Source organism: Brassica oleracea, chromosome C7 (assembly GCF_000695525.1).
Source record: "Brassica oleracea var. oleracea cultivar TO1000 chromosome C7, BOL, whole genome shotgun sequence".
In the NCBI taxonomy this organism is placed as follows: domain Eukaryota; kingdom Viridiplantae; phylum Streptophyta; class Magnoliopsida; order Brassicales; family Brassicaceae; genus Brassica; species Brassica oleracea.
Window position 1 is genome coordinate 46,587,157 of NC_027754.1, and position 7,410 is coordinate 46,594,566.

Consider the following 7,410-nt stretch of genomic DNA (forward strand, 5'->3'; position numbering starts at 1 on the left):
GGGGGGTGTTGCATTTTAGTGTGTCGTTTCTTAACGGTCAGCCACACGTCATCAGAACTTATGAACTCATCTCGTTTATGCAATCCTATGATACGTATATGTTTAACATTAGCACTGTCTGAAACAAAGATACGGTCCCTAATATTCAACTATACATACTTATGGTTGACAAAAACACATGCATGCATAAGCACAATAGTAAAAGTTTAAGATATACATTTTGAATTATCTGGAGCAGTGCATGCAGCTACAAAACGAATGAACAGTGAGAAAGGATGTATATCGCGTATGTATGTGGGAAGCGGGAGGTTTTCAAAATGGGAGACCAAAAAAATCTTCGTGAGATAATTATTTATGGAGAATGTGTTTTTCTGTCTTTTTTGTCTCTTCTATTGGTCTTCGAGTTCAAGGTATGTTGTCAATAATCAATATCATGGTTCCATACGCATCTCGTGAACCCATATAATGACTTGACTTCAATTATTTTGTTTCTGAAACAAAAATAAAACGAACAGAAGAGAAGAAGATAGATTATTTGTTATCTTCTTTATGTTTTTATCTTCAATAGTATTCTTCTCCAGTGAATAATTCATTCTTTTACTGATAGTAAGTAGACCTGGGACGGATCGGATATCCGGGCAATTTTAAGGTATCCGTATCCGGATCCGGATCCGGATTCTTATCCGGCGGATCCATAATTTTACTATCCTTATCCGGATCCGGGGTTCTCGGATATCCGGATGTCGGATATCCTTCTAAAAATTGTAATATCCGACGGATATCTGGATCCAGATTTGTGGATCCTTAAAATAAATAAAAAATATTAATATATAAAAAAATATTAACAATAATTTAAAAATATAAAAATATATAATATTTTTAATTATTTATATGTATAATATTACAAAATTTACATGAAATATATATATATACGATTATAAAAATGAAAATATATAAAATAAAATTAATTTTTATATATAGATATTACTATTTTTGAAATAGATATTTATAAAACTTACGGATCCGGATATACGGACTAAAAAAATCAAGATATCCGAATCCGGCTTTGACGGATTCAACATTTTACTATCCGGATCCGGATTCGGCCCCTCCGGATATCCGGATTTTCGGATCGGATCCGGATCGAATCTCGGATCGAATCCGGATCTCGGATAAAAGTCTCGGGCCTAATAGTAAGTGGTAAAATCGATGGTTTTATTGAAGAAAAAGGTCTAATTACTAAAATAAAAACCAAAATATATTTGTATTGGTAAAAGCAGAGAAAGGAAAACAGCTTGCACCCAACATGGAGAAAGGGCAAAGAGGTCAATGTGTCCCCACAAAACAATAATTATACAATAATATTATCATTCTCTATAGCTTTCTGACCTTTATATTTTAAATATTTCTTCTTTTGACTTCCATATTCTTCTTTTTCTTTCATTGTAATTCGAAGGGAAAAGAGAATGGTCGAAATGTTTATGCGGGGAAAATAATAATAACAAGATCGGTATATATTGCATATGATTAACGATTTTGTTTCTTTTTTTGTTTTATAAAACCTTCAGATTAGTTAAGTATTTAGGTAAATCACAAGTGGAGTTTTTCTTTTGTTGGTAAAATGTTAAATATCATAAGTGGAGTTGAATTACGGAAAGGCTTTTAAGTCTAATAGGTTATTCACTGGTCGTAGGTTCGATGCACATAAACAAAACTAAGTTCATAGCTTTAACATCCCATGCTGCACTATATATCGCAAAATTTTACTCTCTCCATACCGTTTTTGATTTTGCACGTACCTTTAAGAGCACAGTTTGGTTAAATGGTTAAAGGCTGCTGCTCGGCTTGCTCCATATTTGGCAAGTAGATTTTGGAGATTTTCTCTTCGGGCCAATCCGAGTGTCGCTCAAAAAATGACCTAGGTCATGATTGTTTGCAGGAGTTTTCATGTTATATTTAATTATTATAATCTATTAATAAATGTAAATGTAAATAAACAATAAATATAACTATTCACTAAACGAATGTGTTGTATTTGGCACATGTCGTCATCCTATTAGTTTCTAAATGCAAACGTAAATTTCGTTGTTATTTTCAAACTGGAAACAATATAAATAGAATACATGTACTTTTATTACTAATGCCACATGCAAATGCAGTCATCGACTGATAAAAGTGTAAGCCATTCAAATAGTTTCGACGTTTACACATTTAAATAACACACGTCGTTTTGAGATATGTTAAGAAGTCCTTAAGTCATTAGGAATGACTTGAATTATTCACTTTTTTGACGATTTGATTGAACTAAATCAAAGTTAGTATAGACTCTCACACACTAACTTTACTTTTACAATAATATCAGGCCTGAATAATATTATAAGTGCGTAGACGTTTTTACCAGTCAAGGTTTGTTGGCAAAAAAATCACATGCACTGAAAAATTAGGACATGATTAGCTTCGTACAACAAGGAAGTGGGGGATGAGAAGGAAGTAAACAACAAAAAACAAAAAGTGACCAGGGCGGATTCTCAAATTTGTTGTATATGAATCTGTCTCACAGATGCAAAGTTAATGAAGGTTAAACAAATTAATAATTCATACAATGCCGTGAAGGAAAAAAAACATTCTAGATTGAGAAAATCATTAAAATATATATTCTCTCGTATACGTATATACTTTCGAGTGTCACGCAGCTATGGGATTAGAATTGGGGTTTTGATATCATATGCTTCAAAATGGTTTAGTAGTTTCTTTTTGGAAAATGGATATAGACTAAATTACTAGATCCATAGATATCATATTTCAGTATCAGGCTGCCTTGAGTTTCAGTTTGCAATTTAGAAAATAACTCTCGTGTTTTTGACTTTTAGTTATTGATTTTTTCATTGTTCAAAAAAAAAGTTATTGATTTTATCCAAATACTTCAACTATAGTTGATAAATTATTGACCATATGGTAACAGTAGCTATCTTTATAAGAACAACAACTATATTTATATATATGCTAAAACACTGTATTGATCACCTTATAAATAAGCCATCCAAAAACTTATCAATCAATTTCTAGGTATAACACGTGAAAATATACTAAACTTCCAAAGCATACACGAACTATAAACTAGATAAGTTTTACTATAAGTTCTCAGGTCAGTGTTGAAGTCTATATTAGAAATAGAAAGATATAATAAACCTAAATGCCACTATTAAATAAAAACCTAGAATAAACACAAATTAAACATGCAACACAAGACATTAATGGGACGCATATGATTAGTAATTAATTGAGCAATTATAGCAATATTGATGGCAAAATGAAAATTGTAAAATATATACAAGGGTATAAATCAATGAAGTAGGACCAAATGAATATAAAAATTAAAATGAGGTGTTGTAGTGTGAGCTGCGATTGCAGAACCTGTCGCTATGGCCCGTCTCAGAGTGCAGGTCCCAAACCCTTGTTCTATTTCGTGATTCACATTATTATATGCTTTTATCTCCACGCTTTCTTATACATATAACATACATGCATAATCATACGTCTATTATATCATTATGACACGGTATACAAGTTGGCTAACGTTTCGGTATGTTTACTTTGAACTTTAAACACAATTTTCAATATATTTACCATATCCTTATGAATGGTAACACTAAACGATTATGTACGTCTTCAATTTAACTGACAGTAAACAATCAATCGCTGACGCAATAAATCTTAGTGGAGATTGAGAGTATATTTTAAATTCGTTTTTATCAAAAGAGTAAATGTGCAATGAAAAATTCTTGATATAAAGATGCCTAAAACAATGTTGGAACTGGTATCCAATGTGGTACTTGTGTATCCATATAATTTAATTTTGATCACGATCTCATATATGAAGCCAAATATAGTCTCACGTTTTCACAAAGAAACATCAAGAAACATACAAAACTTCCCTCCTCCCAGCACTTTCTCATTTGTCTTGGATGCTATTATCGATTGGATCTCCAGAACACTTTCTGTTTGAAAATAGAACATTTCGAATGTAGCTACTCTCGTAGTCACTATTATAAAAAAAATTCACATTCACGTCCATGCATACAGTGTAGTGTACGTATATGAATGTTAATTTATCAATTGGTTTTCATCTACTGGATATCATTAGTATATCAACTGTATTTTGACATTTGATATCTATCTTATATTGGGCTTTTGATGTTCGTATTGTAGCACTCGAGTAAAGGTAATCATCATATGGTACAAAAATTTTAGATGAGAAATATGAAATTCACGAGATATGAAATGTTGTCCAAATTCGTGGACAAACGATTCGCTATGACTCAGAATCTTGTTTGTTTTCTTGGTTCATAAATAATAAGAAGACAGAGATGTAGGTATAATGCATATTATGGAATTGGCGGTTGGAGCATACGTACGAATTACTTGAACAAGTAAATGTTCGGATTTTGACAGAGGAAGCGAATGATCAAAACTATGCCAACATATTCAATAAAGTCAGATCTTCCTTTCATTTTTTTCTTCATGCGTTGTAAGATTTCAACCTCCTTTTTTACCTAACGTCACTACACTTGTCCTTGAAATATTTATTGAATCATTTTTATTTTTTTTCTGTATAAACCGAAAGTAAAGCCTAATGCTTTGTAAAAATATGTATCTTTATCTCTTTGATACATTCAAAAGTAACTAAAGATATAAAATTAATCATGCATGTTATGGAACCATATTCTTCCAGCTAAATGGTATCGTTTCAAATACAGTAAAATGTTAGATGGTTATATTCAATCCACCTGGTCCATCTAGGATCAAACATAACATGTTTGCAGGGTTTATTCAAAGCCTGTATCTACAAAAATAGAAACAATAGGCAGTACAAAACATGAATGTACTTAGACCAACGTTACCAAGTGATTAAGTCAATATAAGTATTGGGAGGACCATTAATTGTTTCTACCAAGGTGTGGGTAAGAGATGATATCAATTCAAAGACTTGACAAAACAATACAACAAGAAATAAAAGGTAAGCTAGCAGGGAATAAATATTCAATAGTATTCTGTTTTTAGAATTTGTTACTATATAGTAATTTAAAATGTATTGAGTTCTTTGAATTGAGTAATGAAGTGGGGTTTGGACGTCTTGTTCTCAGACAAAGATTTTGGGGGTATCTTCTCTCTACCGCTCCACTTTTAAGATTGACCTATCATCCCTTATCTCCTCTCTACTATATACTTTACCCTCTTTCCGCATAGTAGTACAACAAAAGAAGTAAATAATATGTTCTTATTGTGTGGGAAATAGAGGGCATTCACTACCCTATCCTTTGTTAAGCCCCTCATTTCTTGAGCCCCTCATTTGCAGGCTTTGAAGCTAAGCCCATTAAGACAATGGCTCTAAGTGAGTCAACAGCCGAACTAATGTCCTAAATGAATGGTTTAAAGAATGGAGACGTACACCTGGACTTATGAGAAAGCATGGAGATGCTTTGAACAATAAGTTCTACGAAGAGTTCACTATGTGCTACTGAGTGCAAAAGAGAACCAGTTAACATTGTTATCCTCCACGCATAATGAGCACTGAGTTTTCCAAACTGATATCAGCCACTACAGTGTTCTCTTAGATGACATCCGTAAGCTTTTCTTATGGAAGTCTTTTGCATTCAGTACCAGCTGAGAGGCTTGGACTGCACCCGTGGATTAAACTATGAATATGTGAATGTCCTCCTTTGGATGGATCTCTTTAAGTGTCTCGTTTCTCCCATGGACTCTGCTTTCTTCATCACGATCTTAGTCGTAAGGGCAAGCTTCAGGATCAACCTACAGGCTACAACTGCTCACTTGTATTGTATGACAGTGAGAAAACCAAGCGAGGAAGTGTGTAAAGACATTTACAACTATATGAGACGTAAATGCACATAAATCATGAATTGATTAATTGCACTGGACGAGAAAAAACATGTGATTTGATAATCTTGGAAAGGGATTGACCTGATATCAAGAGAAAACAATTTAAAATCGTTTAATTACAACTTAAGTATATATTTATGGGTAAATCTCCAAAAAGACGCAAAAGATATTTTTTTACCAAAAGAACTTATTAAAAAAAATGATCAAAACAAGTTTGGTAAATGACAATTATACACTTACTCTACATAAACATATAAATATAAATAGATATTTTTTTTTGCAAAAACTTAATTAAATATTCAAAACTTTTTTGAATTTATTTTTCACTTATTTTTTTATTTAAAAAAAAAAATTTCGAAATCCACTTTGTTTTTTTTTTTGAGATTTTCTTAAAATTTATTATTATAAATCCTAAACTCAAACTTCACCCTCTCAATCTAGATCATAAGTCTAACCAAGCGAGGACGGCCCAATGATCTTGAGGGAGCTTTGGCCCCAATACGGATCCGGATTCGAATCCCGCTGGCCACCATCGATTAAAATGGGATGAAAAAGACGCCCTCCAAGATACCTTCTGCGGATGTGTACTTAGGCGCTAGTCGGGTTCCTTCCGGAGTGTTCGGATTACCTGGATTATCAAAAAAAAAAATCATAAATCTAAATTAGTTAATTTTAAAGAATATAAATGTCTATTATCTCTTTAATAAAATCTATCTTGATTATTGCAAACTATTTCTGTGATATTATTTTTTTAGTGCTATCATAGGAAAAAATTAAATTAAGAAATTCCTTTTTTTTTTTGGATCAACTTTGAGAAATTCTCTTAAATAGCTTTTTTTAGTTTATTTTCACAAAAATAGACTTTCAAGGAAGAAAATGACCAAAAGAGATTTTATTGAAGGGTAAATATGCATTTATAACCTTAGGGTTAACTAATCTAAGACTTAGGGTTTAGAGTTAAAGGGTTGAGTTTTTGGGATGAATTCAAATTTTAGAAATAAAAAATAAATATTAATTTTTTTAAAATAAAATAGGACTATTTTGGTCATTTTATTTTCTTAGAACTATTTTTGTAACAAAAAATTAAAAATGGCTATTTGAGAGAATTGCCCTAAAAAAATTTTCAATTTTTTTTTTCAAATGACATAGAAGGATCTTAGAAATATATGGTAAACTTAGTGAATTCAAAATTTTGTTGTGTATTTGTATTTATATTTTACTATTTTTTTGCTTAGTTAAAAATGTGATATAATTTACTTTTACTATAAAATCTCAAATTAATATTATTAAAGATAAGGTAATGTTCTGAAATTAAAAAAAAAAAAACCTAAAACTACAACAATTAAATTTTCTAACCAAACCAAACAACTAATTTTTCATATACAAATAAAAGTACTAATAAAAGTGTTGTTAAAAAAAAAAAGTATAAAAGATTGAGATATCCATCCTTAATATTAGCTGATAGGCATAATTAGCAAAGATTAGTTTCCAGTTTTCACTAGAAAAACA